Raw genomic sequence first — 21394 nt, 5'->3', positions numbered from 1 at the left:
AATCACACTATCCATATAACTGGCGTTCGGCTTCAATTCAGTATTTGGGGATCCAAATTCCACCTTCTACTGCCTCTGTTTTTGATGTTAACTTACCTCCACTCATTAATAGTTTTTTAGACCTGACTAAGTCCTGGCTATCTTATGATATTTCGTGGATTGGCCGCCTAGCAGCCTTCAAAATTACTCTCTTACCTAAACTCATGTACTTATACCGAACCATACCTTTTCTTTTCCCTAAAACGTACCTTGATAGATGTCGTGCTATAATGCTACGCTATGTCTGGAAGGCACGGCCACCCCGATTGGCTCAGTCCAAAATGATTCTCCCTCGTAGAAAGGGAGGGCTAGATATGCCCGACCTGGTCCTTTACCAGGAGGCATGTGTGCTGGCCCAGTTTAAATACTGGTTGAGTGGGGCGCCTGTAGTGGGATGGGTATCTCTTGAACATACTGGGAGTTTGGACCTTCCCTTAGAAGACCTTTTTAAGATACACCCAAACTCTAGACCCCGCTTATTGTCCCTCCTACCCGCCACTAGAACATCCTTACAAATCTGGGATAAATTGGTGACTCGCCTGCCTGGACATCAATTTCCATATTCTACTATCTCACTACGAGCCATAGCTAAATTAATCCCTAATTTAAATCTGTCTACCTGGTTTGTTTGTGGTTTGACTGTCTTGGGGGACCTTATGGATGGTAATGTTATGCTATCGTTTTCTCAACTCCAGTCTCGATATAATCTCCCCAGTGGAGAATTATTGCATTATTTCCAAATTCACCACTGGTACAAAGGTTTGCCTAGACAGGTGACTCCCCCGAACCCGTTATCCCAGGTTGTCTTAACACGTGTATCTCTGTGTGACTCTAGAGGGGACATCTCGTTTTGGTACAGGACGCTTATCAGCTTGCTTACTACTACTAAGTCTAACGCGCAGCTGAAATGGGAACAAGACTTGGATCTTCCCCTATCTGAAGCCCAATGGGAACAAATTTTTATTTCTTCTTACCGAATGTCCAAGTGCTTGAATCACACGGAGATGCATATCAAACTCCTTAATAGACTATATTTAACACCGGATAGGCTACACTCATTCTGGCAGTCTTGTTCCAAATATTGCTGGCGTAACTGTGGGGAAATAGGCCATATTTTCCATATTTTCTGGTCCTGTCCTTCCCTTCGACATTTCTGGAGCGAGATATTTGCTTTGATTAATTCGGTCTTACACCTGTCCCTCACCCCCTCTCCGGCCATGGCCCTGCTCCACATTTTTCCTGCTGAGATACCACCTCATCAGAGATATCTGGTGGGGCATATTTGTATAGCTGCCAGGGCTGCATTGGCCCAAAGTTGGAAACAAGCTTCTCCCCCTCCTCTATCACTAGTCACCAACAAAATTCAATTCCATTTTACTATGGAAACTGAGTTCATGCCTTATTCTTCTGCGGCCTCCTCCCCAATGGTGAAATGGAGAGCATGGCATGACTATGTCACTGCTGGAGGGGGTGTTTCGCCTTCCCCCTAACTTACTCGGCTTATACTTCCGCTCTGTGCACCGGCTGTGCCTTACTAGCCCTGTGTCTATTATTGATTATCTGTTTATTGATATGCTTTCATGTTTGACCGGTGTTTATCTTTATTTGTATCTTTTTCCAAGATTACTTTGTATTTTTCCTATGGTATCTATATTGGATTGTTATATTTAACTTCTGACAATTTTGATATTTGCATGTTTACATCTCGTTCCTTTGGTTCTTTGTACCCCCCCTCCCCGCCTTTTCCTTCTTTCTTTCTGTACCCCTTCCCCTTGCAAAAAGAACACAGTTTAGGACACGTGGGCACTCACTGCGACTGGAGGAGAGAAAGTTCCGAACACAACGTAGGAAAGGGTTCTTCACTGTTAGGGCAATCAGGATGTGGAATTCCCTGCCAGGGAAGGTGGTAATGGCGGACTCTGTAATTGGATTTAAAAAAGGAATGGATACATTTCTAAATGAAAAAGCTATCCAAGGTTATAATACTTAAAATATCAATGTGGTTAATCCGGGGGTAACATGAGTTATAGTAGCTAACTAGTCATAAAACATTATTCAGCGGGTATGTAGATTAATCACAACTTAAAACAGGTTGAACACGATGGGCAATTTGCCTCTATTCAACCTCAAATACTATGTTACTATGTTACTATGTATGTTACTATGGGCGGGATGTACTAAGCGGAAAATGCGGTAAACCCCCTGTTTACCGCATTTTACTGATGTACTAAGCCCCGTCCGGCAGGTCAGCGCCGTGGCGGGGTTCGCCAGCTTTAGCTGGCGATAGTCCATAGAAGCCTATGGGCTTCTCTCCGCGGCGCTGTGTGAGGGATCCGATCGGATCCCTCCCAGCATGCCCTGCGGCCGCCCCCGTCACCCCGCGCATGCGCAGACTGACTCCTGGGGCCGAATCCCGGAAGTCAGGCTGCCGCTGTGTATCGCGGAGGACAGCTCTTATCGGAAGAGCTGTCCTCCGCAATGCTGATCGCATATGTTAGTACATATGCGATCAGCATCGTGGCGCAGGGCGGCGATGTACATTAGTACATCCCGCCCTATGTGTGTCTGAGAGTGTAACAGTTCATAAGTAGATAATTAGGAAAATGCTACAGATGTAACAAAAAATATTTTCTTTTATGTACAGCTAGTTACTGTTCCAGTTACAGTGTGTAATGAAATGTCAGAGAATCAGGAAGTGTTTGGGAGGCCATTACAAGGGGTGGGGCCAAGAGATGAGGTAAACTAAATATGGGACGGGGGCAGAACTGTAGTCATGGTCCATACCCCTAAGATAGCAGTCTGCTCTCATGATACAATTACATTTACATGGTATAAAATCAAACTTGTAACTGTAGAATTAACAGTACATAAATGAATCTACAATACCTATGAAAGATGTTAAGTGAACATACATTGACATTGCATCGCTGCTGATACTAGGCACATAACAGTAGAGAAGGGGAAGTTGATTTTAGTGATATCACTACCACGCACCTTACAACAGCTCATACTTGCCTACCTGCCCCTCTCCATGAGGGAGAAAATGCTCTGTTCCTGGACTTTCCTGGTAATGTATGATTGCCATCACCTGTGGTGAAACACCTTTCTTATCAATTAACTAACTCACCACAGGTGATGGCAATCCTACATTACCAGGAAAGTCCAGGAACAGAGCATTTTCTCCCTCATGGAGAGGGTCAGGTAGGCAAGTATGCAACAGCTTAAGGGGCTAATTCAACAAGGAACGCAAAACTGCAAAATCGTAAAAAAGCGAAAATCCGCTTACTACGAATGGAATGCAATGGTCATGCACGGATTAAAAACTACGTTGAAAAATGAAACTCCTCAGACGTAGCAAAAACTGCGTGTACACTACAAAAACTAGGCGTGTAAGGGGCGTACTAAAGGGCTGGTCTTGCAAAAACTATGAGCAGGGGCGTGTTGTTGGGCGTGTTGTGGGCATATGCTGATGATCGGTAAGCGGTGCATAAGCAATTTTTCCAACTGAACGCACATTTATGGTGTGCACTTTCTGAGTGACTACAGGTCTACCTTAAAATCTGCACAAGCTGACCTAAGTTGTAGAATGTTAGATGTATACTGCAATCATTGCTTCATTAACCCCAGCTGAAGCCGCTCACACTGCAGACCACAATTCACTTTATTCAGCTGTATTGAAACTTCTAAACATGTAAGGGAGCTTTAAACTATGTTACACATGTAACATTAGCCTGTTGCGCCACTGATCCCTTAGTATTTGTATTAGATTTTTTTCTATTAGTTGAAGTATACTATTATAAACATGAATTGCGGTGATGCCTTCTTATATCAAATAAAACATCAATTTTTTGTAAACAAACCTTAAAGAACTGATAGTTTGTATAAATAAATATTGTTGATGCTTCATAGTGATGTTTTTTAAAGAAATGTAGATAAAGATAAACCTCATTATACTGAACACTTGTTTTAGATTACCTTTTACACCTGTTGCTGCTAAATGGTCTCAGCGGATTGGCCAATTGCACATTTAAATATCTGACCAGCTTGACACCTAATTATGCCTTCTGAGGAAACCGCTACATTGTGACAGCGGAGAAACGCGTAAAGCCTACCCCTGTGAGGTCCAAATCACTGTTCCGGTCTCTGTCTCCATTGTTCCACTGCTAGTCCGCAGCCGCGCTCCTTCTTGCGTGTGTCCTAGGAAACATCTCACCAGCCCGCCTCCGTTGTGGAGCCCGGAGCACGGGCTGACAGGGACACTGCGAGCGGTGCTGCTGACAGCCGCTCTCCCTCTCTTCACACGGCATTTGGATCCAGAGAGGTGTATGCTCTTCCTCCCCCCGCTGCACCAGACATTGGGAAGTTTATTGCTATTGAACTCCAGCAGCGGTGAGCATTAGACACTATCTTTAAAACACCGTATACTATTCTGTGGAACTTTATCCAAATACAGTGGAAAAAACTATCAATTTATGAGACAGCAATTGATTTACAGGCAATTACCGGATCATTTACATCTTATGGAATCCTCTGGGGTTGTGTCAAGCACTATCACTTTCCAGATAAATTTGTATTCTATATTTTGTTTTATAAATTATGTGAATTTATTAAAGTATATACAATTTTATTAATTGCATTTGCGCTCTCATTTATCCCAAATAGTAATTGGAGGATGGCTGCTGGAAAGCCAGAGTTCAGACACAGGTGAATCAGGGTAGACTGTAGAAGGTTAAGGTGGGTACACACTATTAGATATATCTGCAGATCAATTGATCTGCAGATATATCTATGTACGGATCGGGCAGTGTGCTGTGCATACACACAGCCCGATCCGTCGGGGACTGACATCATGAACTGGGCGGGCGTGTACACACGCCCGCCCAGTTCAACTGTCAATCACCGCCGGCCGCCGCAGCATGTGTACGGGCGGTCGGACGACCGCCCCGTACACACACAGCGACGGGCCAATATATCGTTAGATATATTGGCTGTCGGCTGTGCTGCGCGGCCGACGCGATACGTCTGTGAACGACGGAGTTCACAGACGTATCGCCCGTACACACTGGCCGACGGTCCCGCGATGTATCGGCCGTTCAAGAGAACGGCCGATACATCGACCAGTGTGTACGGGCCTAGTATCACTGGAGAGTCGGGTTACACTGCAGAGTGTAATCACCAGGGAAGTCAGGCTGAACTGCAGAATGGAATCACAGGAGAGAGTCTGTAGAGAAGCTTGCAGGCTGGAATCACTGAAGACAATTGAAGCACTGACAATCTTCTGGGAGCTGGGACAGGATATTTATACCTGCTGCATAGCAGGGATTGGTCTGGCAATTATGACATGGCTCCAGCAGCACTGGGGATAGGTGAATGGGTATCATGTGTCAAAGTCCAAGGTGGCTGCGCCCATTGACAATAACAGAAGGGGAACTAAATACTGTGAAGCATGTGTGCAAACAACAATGGCGGCCGCGACGGGGCTGAGAGCGCCACACCACCGTGAGTACATTTACTGAGGAGGCCGCTGATACCAGCGCTGCAGGCAGTAACCATGCCCGTAATTAAGGCCCGGCCCTGGCTCGCTGAGCCAACCTCAGGAGGCATCTGACAGGTAGAAACCGATGTCTCAGTACCCGGATCGTGACACAAGATATACGCAAACAAAGTGTGCGAGCGTGCTCCTTATATGCAGAGGCGTTGTTAAATTTTTCTGTTTTGTAAATGACTCCAGAGACTTCATCCAATGCAGACGGTTTGGGGAGGGGAATGTAGATATTTTTATTGGTTCAACTTTTTGTAATTACATAAAAAAAAAATTTTTGTCCAGAAACAGTAATTTTGCCATCATAGGCTACTTTATCTGTGTCATGGTCCATCACTGGTTAGTCCAGTTAATGAGTGGTGGTTGCAGAATGGCAGCATTTGTTGCCGTAGACATACGGGCTGCTTCCAGAAACTTCCCAGGCTGGTTTTCCACCCCAATCCGCCCCCGATTCAGACTAACTGGAAATGTTACCACACTCACCTGAAACACAAAGTTTACCACTTAGAGCAGGCATGTCCAAACTGCGGTCCTCCAGCTGTTGTGAAACTACATATCCCAGCATGCCCTGACACAATTTTGCTGTCAGAGAATGCTAAAGCTGTGTCAGGGCATGCTGGGATGTGTAGTTTCTCAACAGCCGGAGGGCCGCAGTTTGGACATGCCTGTCTTAGAGAATCTATAAGCTCTAAGGCAGGGTGCACACTTGGCAATGTGCACCCGTTATATCGTCTTCTCCGGTGGATGTCACATCTTATGTGTATCGGCAAGTGTGTACTCAGCCTTACTCTTTCCATACTTTGAAACTGCTGTGAATAAATTACGCTATTTTTTCACTGATATTTATGTTGTTTGTTCTTCTCAGGTTCTGCAAATTCATCTTCAGCTATTCGGGTTGTGGTACCAAACGTTGCTGCAACTCTGGCAACAGTTCTGTGTCAAATGGTGCCCAGCTAACAACAGTGTCAGTTATATGTACCCAGATTCTGCCGACTACAAGTAAGCCGAATGTGTCGACTATAAATTACCAGAATGTGACAATGACAACTACACATGCTAGCGGAAGTCTGCGTGCCAGTACATTTGTCTCCTTCTTTCTTGCTACTTCAGTAGCTAAAATTGTGTAAAATTGTGTATTTTTGAAAAGTCACATGACATCAGTCTCCATGTTCTGTCTATAAAACGTCACCAGGCGATAATCTTTTAAAATTAAAAAGTTTCAAAATATTTTGTCTGTTGTATTTGTTAACGTTTCTGGGACTGATAATTACAGTGAAATTATATGAATGCATCAGAATAAAAAATTATTTAATTAGAGTTACCGTATAGTCTAATTATCTGGATGTGGGGCCTGATGATGGAAGCAACCACAGGTATGGACGTCTGTGGCAGCCAGATTAATAATCTTATGATAATGCGGGAGTCTGTACTGGAAGTCCTTATTGCACGCTGTCCACTGTTTCTCAGTCTGCCATTATTATTAGTATCCAGCCTTATATCCAGCCCATTCTGGGTGCAAAAGATCCATCTGTATCAGACGTCTCGTCTTCACCCGCATTGCTCAAAATAATAGGCACTAACACCATGAGATGGATCTGCTACGAGTGCCCATTTGCTGTCCATTAATCCCCTCTTTACAGAAGGAGAGATCTGACCACGCACTATGTATGGCACAGCATGGGCAGCCGGCAATTATCAGCCTGATATGTCACTTTTGTACTTTAGTTTGACTTGAAATCAGGCCCATGAGTATCCATCTGGAATCTGACATAAGTATAGGATTTACTTTAAAATAAGAGGAGACAGATATAAAGAAGGATATGCTATTTGGAGTGGGACACTCAAACAAGGATCTTCTATTTCACAAAATCTGACCCCACAAATTCATAACCAGGTGCAGATCCCAAGCGGCTTCACTGCCCACCAATGACTGCACTGAGGGGAGTGGCTTAGTGAAGAAACCCTGGTAAGTGGCTGGATCCAAATGCCGAAGACAGGCGAGGTCTGTGTGATATAGACACACACTCACCTGACACTGCAGATGGAGCCCTCTTCATCTATCCCTTTAATAGTATTAACTGAGACAGGGCAGTTAGACTTAATCCCCTGCTGTAGTGACTTAATCCCCTGCTGTATTGTTCACTCTGTATTGTATTGCAGCTGAGAACAATAGATGAAAGGTTTATGCTAATAAGCCTCGGTGCACCTAGGCGCAGCAGAGAAGCCACGATGAGTGAGACCTCATCTCTAATTAGAGATGTGCACCGGAAATTTTTCGGGTTTTGTGTTTTGGTTTTGGATTCGGTTCCGCGGCTGTGTTTTGGATTCGGACGCGTTTTGCCAAAACCTCCCTGAAAATTTTTTGTCGGATTCGGGTGTGTTTTGGATTCGGGTGTTTTTTTTACAAAAAAACATCAAAAACAGCTTAAATCATAGAATTTGGGGGTCATATTGATCCCATAGTATTATTAACCTCAATAACTAAAATTTGCACCGAGGTCGCTGGATGACTAAGCTAAGCGACCCAAGTGGGCGGCACAAACACCTGGCCCATCTAGGAGTGGCACTGCAGTGTCAGGCAGGATGGCACTTCAAAAAAATTGTCCCCAAACAGCACATGATGCACAGAAAAAAAGAGGCGCACCAAGGTGGCTGTGTGACTAAGCTAAGCGACACAAGTGGCCGACACAAACACCTGGCCCATCTAGGAGTGGCACTGCAGAGTCAGACAGGATGGCACTAAAAAAAATAGTCCCCAAACAGCACATGATGTAAAGAAAAATGAAAGAAAAAAGAGGTGCAAGATGGAATTGTCCTTGGGCCCTCCCACTCACCCTTATGTTGTATAAACAGGACATGCACACTTTAACGAACCCATCATTTCAGCGACAGGGTCTGCCACACGACTGTGACTGAAATGACTGGTTGGTTTGGGCCCCCACCAAAAAAGAAGCAATCAATCTCTCCTTGCACAAACTGGCTCTACAGAGGCAAGATGTCCACCTCATTATCATCCTCCGATTCCTCACTTCTTTCACTGTGTACATCACCCTCCTCACAGATTATTAATTCGTCCCCACTGGAATCCACCATCTCAGATCCCTGTGTACTTTCTAGAGGCAATTGCTGGTGAATGTCTCCACGGAAGAATTGATTATAATTAATTTTGATGAACATCATCTTCTCCACATTTTCTGGAAGTAACCTCGTACGCCGATTGCTGACAAGGTGAGCGGCTGCACTAAACACTCTTTCGGAGTACACACTGGAGGGAGGGCAACTTAGGTAGAATAAAGTCAGTTTGTGCAAGGGCCTCCAAATTGCCTCTTTTTCCTGCCAGTATACGTACGGACTGTCTGACGTGCCTACTTGGATGCGGTCACTCATATAATCCTCCACCATTCTTTCAATGGTGACAGAATCATATGCAGTGACAGTAGACGACATGTCAGTAATCGTTGGCAGGTCCTTCAGTCCGGACCAGATGTCAGCACTCGCTCCAGACTGCTCTGCATCACCGCCAGCGGGTGGGCTCGGAATTCTTAGCCTTTTCCTCGCACCCCCAGTTGAGGGAGAATGTGAAGGAGGAGCTGTTGACGGGTCACGTTCCGCTTGACTTGACAATTTTCTCACCAGCAGGTCTTTGAACCTCTGCAGACTTGTGTCTGCTGGAAAGAGAGATACAACGTAGGTTTTAAATCTAGGATCGAGCACGGTGGCCAAAATGTAGTGCTCTGATTTCAACAGATTGACCACCCGTGAATCCTGGTTAAGTGAATTAAGGGCTCCATCCACAAGTCCCACATGTCTAGCGGAATCGCTCTGTTTTAGCTCCTCCTTCAATGTCTCCAGCTTCTTCTGCAAAAGCCTGATGAGGGGAATGACCTGACTCAGGCTGGCAGTGTCTGAACTGACTTCACGTGTGGCAAGTTCAAAGGGTTGCAGAACCTTGCACAACGTTGAAATCATTCTCCACTGTGCTTGAGTCAGGTGCATTCCCCCTCCTTTGCCTATATCGTGGGCAGATGTATAGGCTTGAATGGCCTTTTGCTGCTCCTTCATCCTCTGAAGCATATAGAGGGTTGAATTCCACCTCGTTACCACCTCTTGCTTCAGATTATGGCAGGGCAGGTTCAGGACTGTTTGCTGGTGCTCCAGTCTTCGGCACGCGGTGGCTGCATGCCGAAAGTGGCCCGCAATTCTTCGGGCCACCGACAGCATCTCTTGCACGCCCCTGTCGTTTTTTTAAATAATTCTGCACCACCAAATTCAATGTATGTGCAAAACATGGGATGTGCTGGAATTTGCCCAGATGTAATGCACGCACTATATTGCTGGCGTTGTCCGATGTCACAAATCCCCAGGAGAGTCCATTTGGGGTAAGCCACTCTGCGATGATGTTCCTCAGTTTCCGTAAGAGGTTGTCAGCTGTGTGCCTCTTATGGAAAGCGGTGATACAAAGCGTAGCCTGCCGAGGAACGAGTTGGCGTTTGCGAGATGCTGCTACTGGTGCCGCCACTGCTGTTCTTGCTGCGGGAGGCAATACATCTACCCAGTGAGCTGTCACAGTCATATAGTCCTGAGTCTGCCCTGCTCCACTTGTCCGTGGTTAAGTGGACATTGGGTACAACTGCATTTTTTAGGACACTGGTGACTCTTTTTCTGACGTCTGTGTACATTTTCGGTATCGCCTGGCCTGCCTAGAGAAATGGAACCTAGATGGTATTTGGTATCGGGGACACAGTACCTCAATCAAGTCTCTAGTTGCCTGTGAATTAACGGCGGATACCGGACACACGTTTCTCACCACCCAGGCTGACAAGACCTGAGTTATTCGCTTTGCAGCAGGATGACTGCTGTGATATTTCATCTTCCTCGCAAAGGACTGTTGGACAGTCAATTGCTTACTGGAAGTAGTACAAGTGGTCTTCCGACTTCCCCTCTGCGATGACGATCGACTCCCAGCAGCAACAACAGCAGCACCAGCAGCAGTAGGCGTTACACTCAAGGATGCATCGGAGGAATCCCAGGCAGGAGAGGACTCGTCAGACTTGCCAGTGACATCGCCTGCAGGACTATTGGCTTTCCTGTGTAAGGAGGAAATTGACACTGAGGGAGTTGGTGGTGTGGTTTGCAGGAGCTTGGTTACAAGAGGAAGGGATTAAGTGGTCAGTGGACTGCTTCCGCTGTCATCCAAAGTTTTTGAACTTGTCACTGACTTCTGATGAATGCGGTCCAGGTGACGTATAAGGGAGGATGTTCCTAGGTGGTTAACGTCCTTACCCCTACTTATTACAGCTTGACAAAGGCAACACACGGCTTGACACCTGTTGTCCGCATTTGTGTTGAAATAATTCCACACCGAAGAGGTGATTTTTTTTTGTATTTTGACCAGGCATGTCAATGGCCATATTCGTCCCACGGACAACAGGTGTCTCCCCGGGTGCCTGACTTAAACAAACCACCTCACCATCAGAATCCTCCTTGTCAATTTCCTCCCATCCATATCCTCATCCTGGTGTACTTCAACAGTGACATCTTCAATTTGACTATTAGGAACTGGACTGCGGGTGCTCCTTCCAGCACTTGCAGGGGGGTGCAAATGGTGGAAGGCGCAAGCTCTTCCCGTCCAGTGTTGGGAAGGTCAGGCATCGCAACCGATACAATTGAACTCCTTGGGGATTTGTGATCTAGAAGAACGCACAGTTCTTTGCTGTGCTTTTGCCAGCTTAAGTCTTTTAATTTTTCTAGCGAGAGGATGAGTGCTTCCATCCTCATGTGAAGCTGAACCACTAGCCATGAACATAGGCCAGGGCCTCAGCCGTTCCTTGCCACTCCGTGTCGTAAATGGCATATTGGCAAGTTTACGCTTCTCCTCAGACGCTTTTAATTTAGATTTTTGGGTCATTTTACTGAACTTTTGCTTTTTGGATTTTACATGCTCTCTACTATGACATTGGGCATCGGCCTTGGCAGACGACGTTGATGGCATTTCATCGTCTCGGCCATGACTAGTGGCAGCAGCTTCAGCACGAGGTGCAAGTGGATCTTGATCTTTCCCTATTTTAACCTCCACATTTTTGTTCTCCATTTTTTAATGTGTGGAATTATATGCAAGTATCAATAGCAATTGCCTACTACTATATATACTGCGCACAACTGAAATGCACCACAGGTATGGATGGATAGTATACTTGACGACACAGAGGTAGGTAGAGCAGTGGCCTTCCGTACCGTACTGCTATATATACTGGTGGTCACTGTTAGCAAACTGCAAAACTAAAATGCACCACAGGTATAGAATCTAGATGGATAGTATATTGATGACACAGAGGTAGGAAGAGCAGTGGCCTTCCGTACCGTACTGCTATATATACTGGTGGTCACTGTCAGCAAACTGCAAAACTAAAATGCACCACAGGTATAGAATCTAGATGGATAGTATACTTGATGACACAGAGGTAGGTAAAGCAGTGACCTTCCGTACCGTACTGCTATATATACTGGTGGTCACTGTCAGCAAACTGCAAAACTAAAATGCACCACAGGTATAGAATCTAGATGGATAGTATACTTGACGACACAGAGGTAGGAAGAGCAGTGGCTTTCCGTACCGTACTTCTATATATACTGGTGGTCACTGTCAGCAAACTGCAAAACTAAAATGCACCACAGGTATAGAATCTAGATGGATAGTATACTTGACGACACAGAGGTAGGTAGAGCAGTGGCCTTCCATACCGTACTGCTATATATACTGGTGGTCACTGTCAGCAAACTGCAAAACTAAAATGCACCACAGGTATAGAATCTAGATGGATAGTATACTTGACGACACAGAGGTAGGTAGAGCAGTGGCCTTCCGTACCGTACTGCTATATATACTGGTGGTCACTGTCAGCAAACTGCAAAACTAAAATGCACCACAGGTATAGAATCTAGATGGATAGTATACTTGATGACACAGAGGTAGGTAGAGCAGTGGCCTTCCGTACCGTACTGCTATATATACTGGTGGTCACTGTCAGCAAACTGCAGAACTAAAAAGCACCACATGTATAGAATCTAGATGGATAGTATACTTGATGACACAGAGGTAGGTAGAGCAGTGGCCTTCCGTACCGTACTGCTATATACACTGGTGGTCACTGTCAGCAAACTGCAAAACTAAAATGCACCACAGGTATAGAATCTAGATGGATTGTATACTTGACGACACAGAGGTAGGTAGAGCAGTGGCCTTCCGTACCGTACTGCTATATATACTGGTGGTCACTGTCAGCAAACTGCAAAACTAAAATGCACCACAGGTATAGAATCTAGATGGATAGTATACTTGATGACACAGAGGTAGGTAGAGCAGTGGCCTTCCGTACCGTACTGCTATATATACTGGTGGTCACTGTCAGCAAACTGCAAAACTAAAATGCACCACAGGTATAGAATCTAGATGGATAGTATACTTGATGACACAGAGGTAGGTAGAGCAGTGGCCTTCCGTACCGTACTGCTATATATACTGGTGGTCACTGTCAGCAAAACTCTGCAAAACTCTCTCCTCCTATATAATACTGCTGGTCCCCAGTCCCCACAATAAAGCAGTGTGAGCACAGATATATGCAGCACACAGAGCACAGATTTGGAGCGTTTTTCAGGCAGAGAACGGATAAAACTGGTGGTCACTGATCAGCAAAACTCTGCACTGTTCTCCTCCTATATAATGCAGCTGCTGCCCAGTCCCCACAATTAAGCAATATGCACAAATATTTGCAGCAACATTAATAAACGGAGAGGACGCCAGCCACGTCCTCTCCCTAACATTTCCAATGCACGAGTGAAAATGGCGACGACGCGCGGTTCCTTATATAGAATACGAATCTCGAGAGAATCCAACCGCGGGATGATGACGTTCGGGCGCGCTCGGGTTAACCGAGCCATACGGGAGAATCCGAGTATGCCTCGGACCCGTGTAAAATGGGTGAAGTTCGGGGGGGTTCGGTTTCCGAGGAACCGAACCCACTCATCACTAATCTCTATTAGTTAATTCTTAGCAGAGGGTTACTAGGTATAAGATGAAGTACTATTCCTTTAAAGAAACATGATTTATAGGAGGTGATCAAGGTAATATCGTAAAAGATTATTCAATATGTAATATCTATGCCTAATTGCAAAGTTGATGTATGTACTAGCTAATTTAAACACAGTAAAATTTTAACGGAAAGAAAACTGTTGTGAATTACCTTGGTGTTACAACGATGGATGCTGGAGTTTAACAGAAGACCAGAACATGGAGGTGGGTATGAAAAAGCTCTGTATTAAATGAAGAATCTGGCAGAACAAACAAAGGTAACTTGTAGATGTACAAAACACAGGGTTGAACTGAAAATCCAGCAGAACGGAACAAAGGTAACTTGCAGCAAAGAATACTAAACAAACCTGGATACTGGTAGAGGAGTCTCTGGCACGGGTACAGATTGCAGACAACCTAAACCGGGAATCTCAGGAAAACCAGGCTTGAAACAAGATTTGACAGAACTTAAAAGGAGCAGAAACAAAACTATAACTGGCCCTGACTCTCAGGGCTCACTAACCTCTAACATAAATCAGAACCTATCACAATGACAGGCCCCAAATAGCAATGCGCTGCAGCTGGGTAAAGTAATCAGGAGAGAGCAGCATGTTCCACCTGATTTCCCCAGCTGGGACTGGTTTTCAAACAACAGCACTCTGACAGCTCATAGGTACTGCAGGTCAGAGACACAACAGCAGCACCCATGGCAGCCCAGAGGTACTGCAGGCAAGAACATAATAGCAGCACCCCCCCCCCCTGGCAGCTCAGAGGTACTGCAGGTCAGAGACACAACAGCAGCACCCATGGCAGCCCAGAGGTACTGCAGGCAAGAACATAATAGCAGCACCCCCCCCCTGGCAGCTCAGAGGTACTGCAGGTCAGAGACACAACAGCAGCACCCCTGGCAGCCCAGAGTTACTGCAGGCAAGAACATAAGAGCAGCACCCCTGGCAGCTCAGAAGTACTGCAGGTCAGAGACACAACATCAGCACCCCTGGCAGCCCAGAGTTACTGCAGGCAAGAACATAATAGCAGCACCCCTGGCAGCCCAGAGGTACTGCAGGCAAGAACATGATAGCCGTCAGAGTCATAACAAAGCCCCCCTCCCCATTAAGGAGTGGATTTCAGACGCTCCTCCGAGGCAACAGTTCTTCCTTCCAGGTGGGTCAACAGTCAACTCTGAGAGAACATCAGGCAGAACAGGAATCTGTGAACCGTCGGCCACAGCAGACTTCGGTGACACTTCAGGCATTGCAGACCTCTGTGAACCCCTTGGGCACGGTAGACCCCTGCTGGATCTTGGGCCCCCTGGAAGCCTTAGGTGAAATTGTAGAAACATCCTCATGTCACAAGAGGCAAGGGTAGGCAGAACCCTATGTCTGGAGACAAGGGCAAACGGAACCTCATGCCATGAGGAAGGGCAGACAGAACTTCATGCCCAGAGGCAAAGGCAAGAACATAATAGCAGCACTCCTGGAAGCCCAGAGGTACTGCAGGCATGAACATGATAGCTGGCAGAGTCATAACACTTGGTTGTTCCAGTCATCAAGGAGAGCCCCCAGCACCGGGTACACGTATGGCACCAGCGCCAAGTACACATATGTCCCCAGCGCCAGATACCCATATGCCTCCACAGTGCCAGATACACATATGCCCACAGTGCCAGATACACATATGCCCCCACAGTGCCAGATAAACATATGTCCCCAGCACCAGATGCACATACACCCCCAGTGCCAGGTACACATATGTACCCAGTGCCAGATACACCTATGTCCCCAGTGCCAGATACACATATACCCCCAGTGCCAGGTACACATATGCTCCCAGCGCCAGATATATATATGCCCATAGCACCAGGTACACATATGCCCCTAGCACCAGATGCACATATGCCCCCACAGTGCCAGATACACATATGTTCCCAGCGCCAGATACACATATGCCCCCACAGTGCCAGATACACATATGCCCCCAGCGGCAGATACACATATGTCTTCACAGTGCCAGATACACATATGTCCCCAGCGCCAGATACACATATGTCTTCACAGTGCCAGATACACATATGTCCCCAGCGCCAGATACACATATGTCTTCACAGTGCCAGATACACATATGTCCCCAGCGCCAGATACACATATGTCTTCACAGTGCCAGATACACATATGTCCCCAGCGCCAGATACACATATGTCCCCAGCGCCAGATACACATATGTCTTCACAGTGCCAGATACACATATGTCCCCAGCGCCAGATACACATATGTCCCCAGCGCCAGATACACATATGTCTTCACAGTGCCAGATACACATATGTCCCCAGCACCAGATACACATATGTCCCCAGCGCCAGATACACATATGCCCCCACAGTACCGATACACATATATATTCTTAGTGCCAGGTAAACATATGTCCCAGGCACCAGATACACATATGCCCCCAGCACCAGTAATGCTGCTTACTGGTGCAGCTCCCTCATCAGTTCTTCTGGCAGGACTCATCACACACCGATCTACGATGGAGATCCCTGGCCTCTTCCGAGGCTCCCCATAAACGGTGGCAAAACACCTCCATTATCACAAACGGAGGTCGTCACCGCCTCCTCCCCACCCCTGGAATGGCAGCAGTCCATCAGTCACTGACAGTCTGCTGCCGCCCTGCTTCCGACATCGCATGACCCATTCGCACACGCTCAGAACGGTGCAAGGTACTGATCACCAGTGCTATGCAACCACACCACACCTGAATGACCCCTTAACTGATCCTAAGCATGTCAGGTAAGCACAATACACTTAATTTAATATATTTTGCTGAATGTATTAATAATAAACTAGGCATGGCATTAAAAATGATAATACTCTAGGGATTAACGATTCGTGCAAGTTTAGAAACCACTGGAATAAACCAATATGTGTGAAAAATATAGTAACAAAAAGAAAAATATAAATGCAGGAGCAGCGCCATCTTGTGGTTCCATGTGTTCTTGGTTTGTGTTACAAATCTAACTTTCTCTGCACTTGTTATATCTGCTCCACCTGCAGAGCACATGGTTTTGCCCATTAGAGGAAAATGTTATTTTGCAATCAACCTTGAATTAGACCCTTAGTTTGCACCGTTCAAGCACTCAGTATAGCAACCAAGTCAGCCACAATCATAAATCTGCGTCAGAGTAATGCTTATCATAAAGGGATCACAGCTTCCATCTTATATGCTTTTAAGAAAAATAATACCTTTAATAACACATTATGTGCACCAACAAGAAGCTTTTGGCCAGAACACAGAGACTTAATTGTGAAACTGTATTTCAAGCTTTTTAGTGTTATGTTATAAGTGAACATTGAAATACCTCAGAATGTAAGGGTATTTTGTGAGTAAGCATTTAATTGTAGTGAGAACTGTTGGCAGAGTATTGCGGTGCTTGATGTAGCGATGTTAATGAGTTAATAACAAGCAGGTTTATTTGTAATACACACAAGTGACTTGGGTATGCTTCAATAGTAGGCAATTGGCCTCTTATAATATACAGAGTAACCCAATGTATTGGTGATACTTATCAGTATGCTGATGTGGCTGCGGTATGACAGCAGGGGATGGCTCTGGTGGTAAGGGATGGAGGACTGCACGGCCGTGCTGTCTGACTCCCGCTGTGAAAGAACAATGACCGCCCGGCTTTCTGTGTAAGCACCGGTGGCGCGGAAGATGTGGCACACGTGGAACGCTGTAAGTCTCACACTCTCACTCTCTGAGCTCCTCTCTCCGGTCTCAGCTGACACGCTCTCACTAAAAGGGAGGAGCGCTGTCACTAGAGGGATGAACACTACGGGATGCGCCCATGTGATCCTATGTACAGAAGACAGGTACCATTATCAAACAAGAACAGAAAAGTCAACTACAGTACATATTATTAGGGAAGGTGTCCAGTGAATTTAAAACTATTTGTTTTCTTGTGTCATTTATTGTAAGAGTCCAATTATCAATTGAATGTGATTGTAACAAGCTTGTGCCCACCATCTTCATGCAAGCATTCTGAAGAAAATCCTTCGTTAATAAACATGTTCTCATTTGAGAAAATTATTAGTACAACTCTTTGGGCAGAATTCTTGTTGCCGCCCCCTCCCAGCCCCTATGGCGCACACTGGCAGCTATTCAAGTGTTGCTGCCGACGGGCGTGACATCAGCATTACAGCTTGCTACCCCTGGGTGTGGCAAGCTGAAATACGCAAAAAGGGATCCATTTGGGCTCCCAAATGGGACTTTTCATGATTCCGACCATGACTGTAGTAGGGTTTAACCGATTTACGCAGCTAAACCTGACTGCTATGGGCGCGATAGGCCGCAATTTCCCATCACTTAAGACGGGAGATCAGGCGCGATATATCAACTGTATATCACGCTTTGTGTCAACTTATCCTCCTCACCTCTATGAAGATCTAAAGAACCTGTACCTATTGAATAGACTACAGCAACCCAGTAAGATGTTCAACCACAGGTGTAGCTGTTCACTAAAAATGCATATCTACTACGGTATACACTAGCATCTTAAATGAACAAATCAAACTCTCTCCCTTTCTTCTTTTGGGTCCATAGTTTCCACAAGGTTAAAGAAAGATAATACTGGCGCTAAGTGTTTCTCCAATATTAATAAACAACCGTGGATGAATTTTAAAAAGACATGCAATTTATTGACTAAACAACACATATATCATGTAAAAATATAAGATGCAATAAAAACATAAAATGAGGGCATGAATAGAGCTGAGATAGAGATTGTAATAGCTGCTGGTAAGTGTCCACAAAGGATCCCGGACTGAAACAATGTATAGAGTTCCCTGGGGAGAATGATGTTAAGTACAGCTGGGGGTAAATTTACTAAGCTGGGAGATTTTTAGAACTGGTGATGTTGCCTATGGCAACCAATCAGATTCTACTTACCATTTATCTAGCTGCTTCTAGCAGATAATAGATATAATCTGATTGGTTGCTATGGGCAACATCACCAGTTCTAAAAATCTCCCACCATAGTAAATTTACCCCCTGGTGTTACCCATGATGACGGAGATTTCCAGAGGTTTGGAAATTGACAGCAAGCAAGCTGTGACGATTGTGTAAAAGCTGGGTCTCTCCAATCGATGCTGTGATGGTGTAGTCCCACAGAGAAAGTTCCAAAGGCAAGGATTAAAAGTCCATATCAGGATATTTTAGAAAACTGGACAGTGAACACATGTGGTGATGGCAGCTTGACACTTAACGCATTTCCCTAGGCTCGGTCACCTAGCTTCATCAGAAGTAAAGCTCAGTCTGAATATGGGATCTATTTAAACCCCTTTAATGACCTGATGCCCAACAGGTGCAGTACAAACAATTTATTCAATCATCCACATTATTAATACAAACAACTATTTTCTACAATCAATATGTAGTAAAAGTAAGCAGGAGGCAAACCCACAGTAAAAATAGTAATAACCAGAAAGTCCTTTGGATGCCAGCGCTGCGGCTGCATCACCCCAACCAGTGCCACCACTGCAGCCATGGCTAAGCGATTTCGGCGGTACCCTGCAGCCTTCACTGGCATACAAGGGTGTTCTGGACTGCAACCGGACACTGGGTGGACAGGTAATGTGGGTTCCCGCTTGCGGGTCCCGTGATCGCGGCTGTCCATACCTCCGGTCCCGGGTGATGAACCGAAGGTTGTTGATGTGGACCCAGCATTGGGCGTCACTAAATCACTAGGGCACATATAATACTGGAGCTGAGAGACACTTTTATGAGGCCAGGGGATCTGAGGCTGAGGACGACATCTTGCATCTGTAGAGCCAGTTTGTGTGGAGAGATTAATTGCTTCTTTTTTGGTTAGGGCCCAAACAAACCAATCAATTCAGCCACAGTCGTTTGGCAGACCCTGTCGCTGAAATGATTGGTTTATTAAAGTGTGCATGTCCTGTTTATACAACATAAGGGTGGGTGGGAGGGCCCAAGGACAATTCCATCTTGCACCTCTTTTTTTTCTGTGCATTATGTGCTCTATGGAGCCACGTGTTTGTGCTGCCCACTTGTGTCGCTTAGCTTAGTCATCCAGCTACCTTAGTGTAACCTTTTGGCCTAAAAACAATATTGTGAGGTGTGAGGTGTTCAGAATAGACTGGAAATGAGTGGAAATGAATGTTATTGAGGTTAATAATACCGTATGATCAAAAATACCCCCAAATTCTTTGATTTTAGCTTGTTTTTCCCCCCAAAAAATCCAGATCCAAAACCCGAAAGGGTGGTTTTGGCAAAACCAATCCAGATCCAAAACACGAACAGAGACCCAGATCCAAAACAAAAACACAAAACCCGAAAAGTTTCCAGCACACATCTCTAGTAAATACATTTGAAATCTATATTGATTTACATAACTATATGCGGAAATTCTGTTTGAAAAAATATTTCTTAAGAAATCCAATTGTAACACTGACTGAGACAGAAAATGCAATTACAGTATGCAAATTTGAAACCTCAAAGCAATGTCCTTCTGGGCACCAGGAAAGGTTCATACTTGGAAACATTACAAAAACTGGTAGAAACAGACATTGAAGAAATACCTGAAAAACCTCACATCAATATGAGCTTTACAATGGAAGAAAAACAGCAATTGATCATTAGAACAGCTGACAGAATTTATATATATCATAAATATATATATACTAGGTGATTCATCGCGCCCTACGGGCGCTCTTCACACCGTCGTTAGGGGCTACGCCCCGTTAACCTCTGCACGCCTTTGAACATACGCAGGGCGGTAGATAACAGAATCAGAAACGCAGGGCAGTATAGAGGGCATACAGAAATGGGTTCCGGTTGAGATAAGATAGAGAGGCATAGGGGGAGAGAAAGGGAATGTACAGAAACGCTGTGCGATCGGTAAAGGATAGGGAGAGGCAGGGTGGTAGGGAGAGGATAAAGAGAGGGAAGGTGTTAGACAGAAAATACCGTTGCAAGGGGCTACGATTCATTATCCCCTGCACGGGCTTTAGCTGTGCTATAATTGTTATTATATGGAGTATTACCTGTTTTTTTTTTAATGGCAGTGGGTAAATATTGTAAGGGGGGAGGGCGTGCGATTGTCAAGGGGGCGTAGGCCTTTGTGAGGGCGTGCAGAGTGGCCGCAGGGCACAATGAATAACATAGTGTAGAGTGTAGTATATATTGCTAGTGTCTGCATTATGAAGTACCAGATGAGTAACAGCAATGCACTGTAGATAAGATACGAAGGTGCTGTGGCCACAGGTAGCAGAGCCGCTTATACACACAATGGCCACAGATAGCAGAGCCGCTTATACACTCAATACCCACAGGTAGCAGAACCGCTTATACACACAATGGCCACAGGTAGCAGAGCCGCTTATACACACAGTGGCCACAGGTAGCAGAGCCGCTTATACACACAATACCCACAGGGGGCAGAGGCGCTTATACACACAGTGCCCACAGATAGCAGAGCCGCTTATACACACAATACTCACAGGTAGCAGAACCGCTTATACACACAATACCCACAGGTAGCAGAACCGCTTATACACACAATACCCACAGGGGGCAGAGGCGCTTATACACACAGTGCCCACAGATAGCAGAGCCGCTTATACACACAATACCCACAGGTAGCAGAACTGCTTATACACACAATACCCACAGGTAGCAGAACCGCTTATACACACAATACCCACAGGGGGCAGAGGCGCTTATACACACAGTGC

The 21394-nt window shown here is 45.5% G+C and overlaps 1 long non-coding RNA gene across 1 annotated transcript in view; it reads left to right on the top strand.

Annotated features, from left to right (window-relative positions):
* LOC134966953 (uncharacterized) overlaps nt 1-6808 on the top strand; it is a 79114-nt gene extending 72306 nt beyond the window's left edge. The window contains exon 2 of the long non-coding RNA XR_010188746.1: nt 6447-6808. This is a non-coding gene — a long non-coding RNA (uncharacterized LOC134966953). The remainder of the gene's footprint in view (nt 1-6446) is intronic.
* The last annotated feature ends 14586 nt before the right edge of the window (nt 6809-21394 follow it).

This window comes from Pseudophryne corroboree, chromosome 10 (assembly GCF_028390025.1).
Source record: "Pseudophryne corroboree isolate aPseCor3 chromosome 10, aPseCor3.hap2, whole genome shotgun sequence".
Taxonomy (NCBI): Eukaryota; Metazoa; Chordata; class Amphibia; order Anura; family Myobatrachidae; genus Pseudophryne; species Pseudophryne corroboree.
The sequence above is the reverse complement of the archived record's forward strand: the minus strand, read 5'-3'. Positions and strand labels throughout refer to the sequence as shown.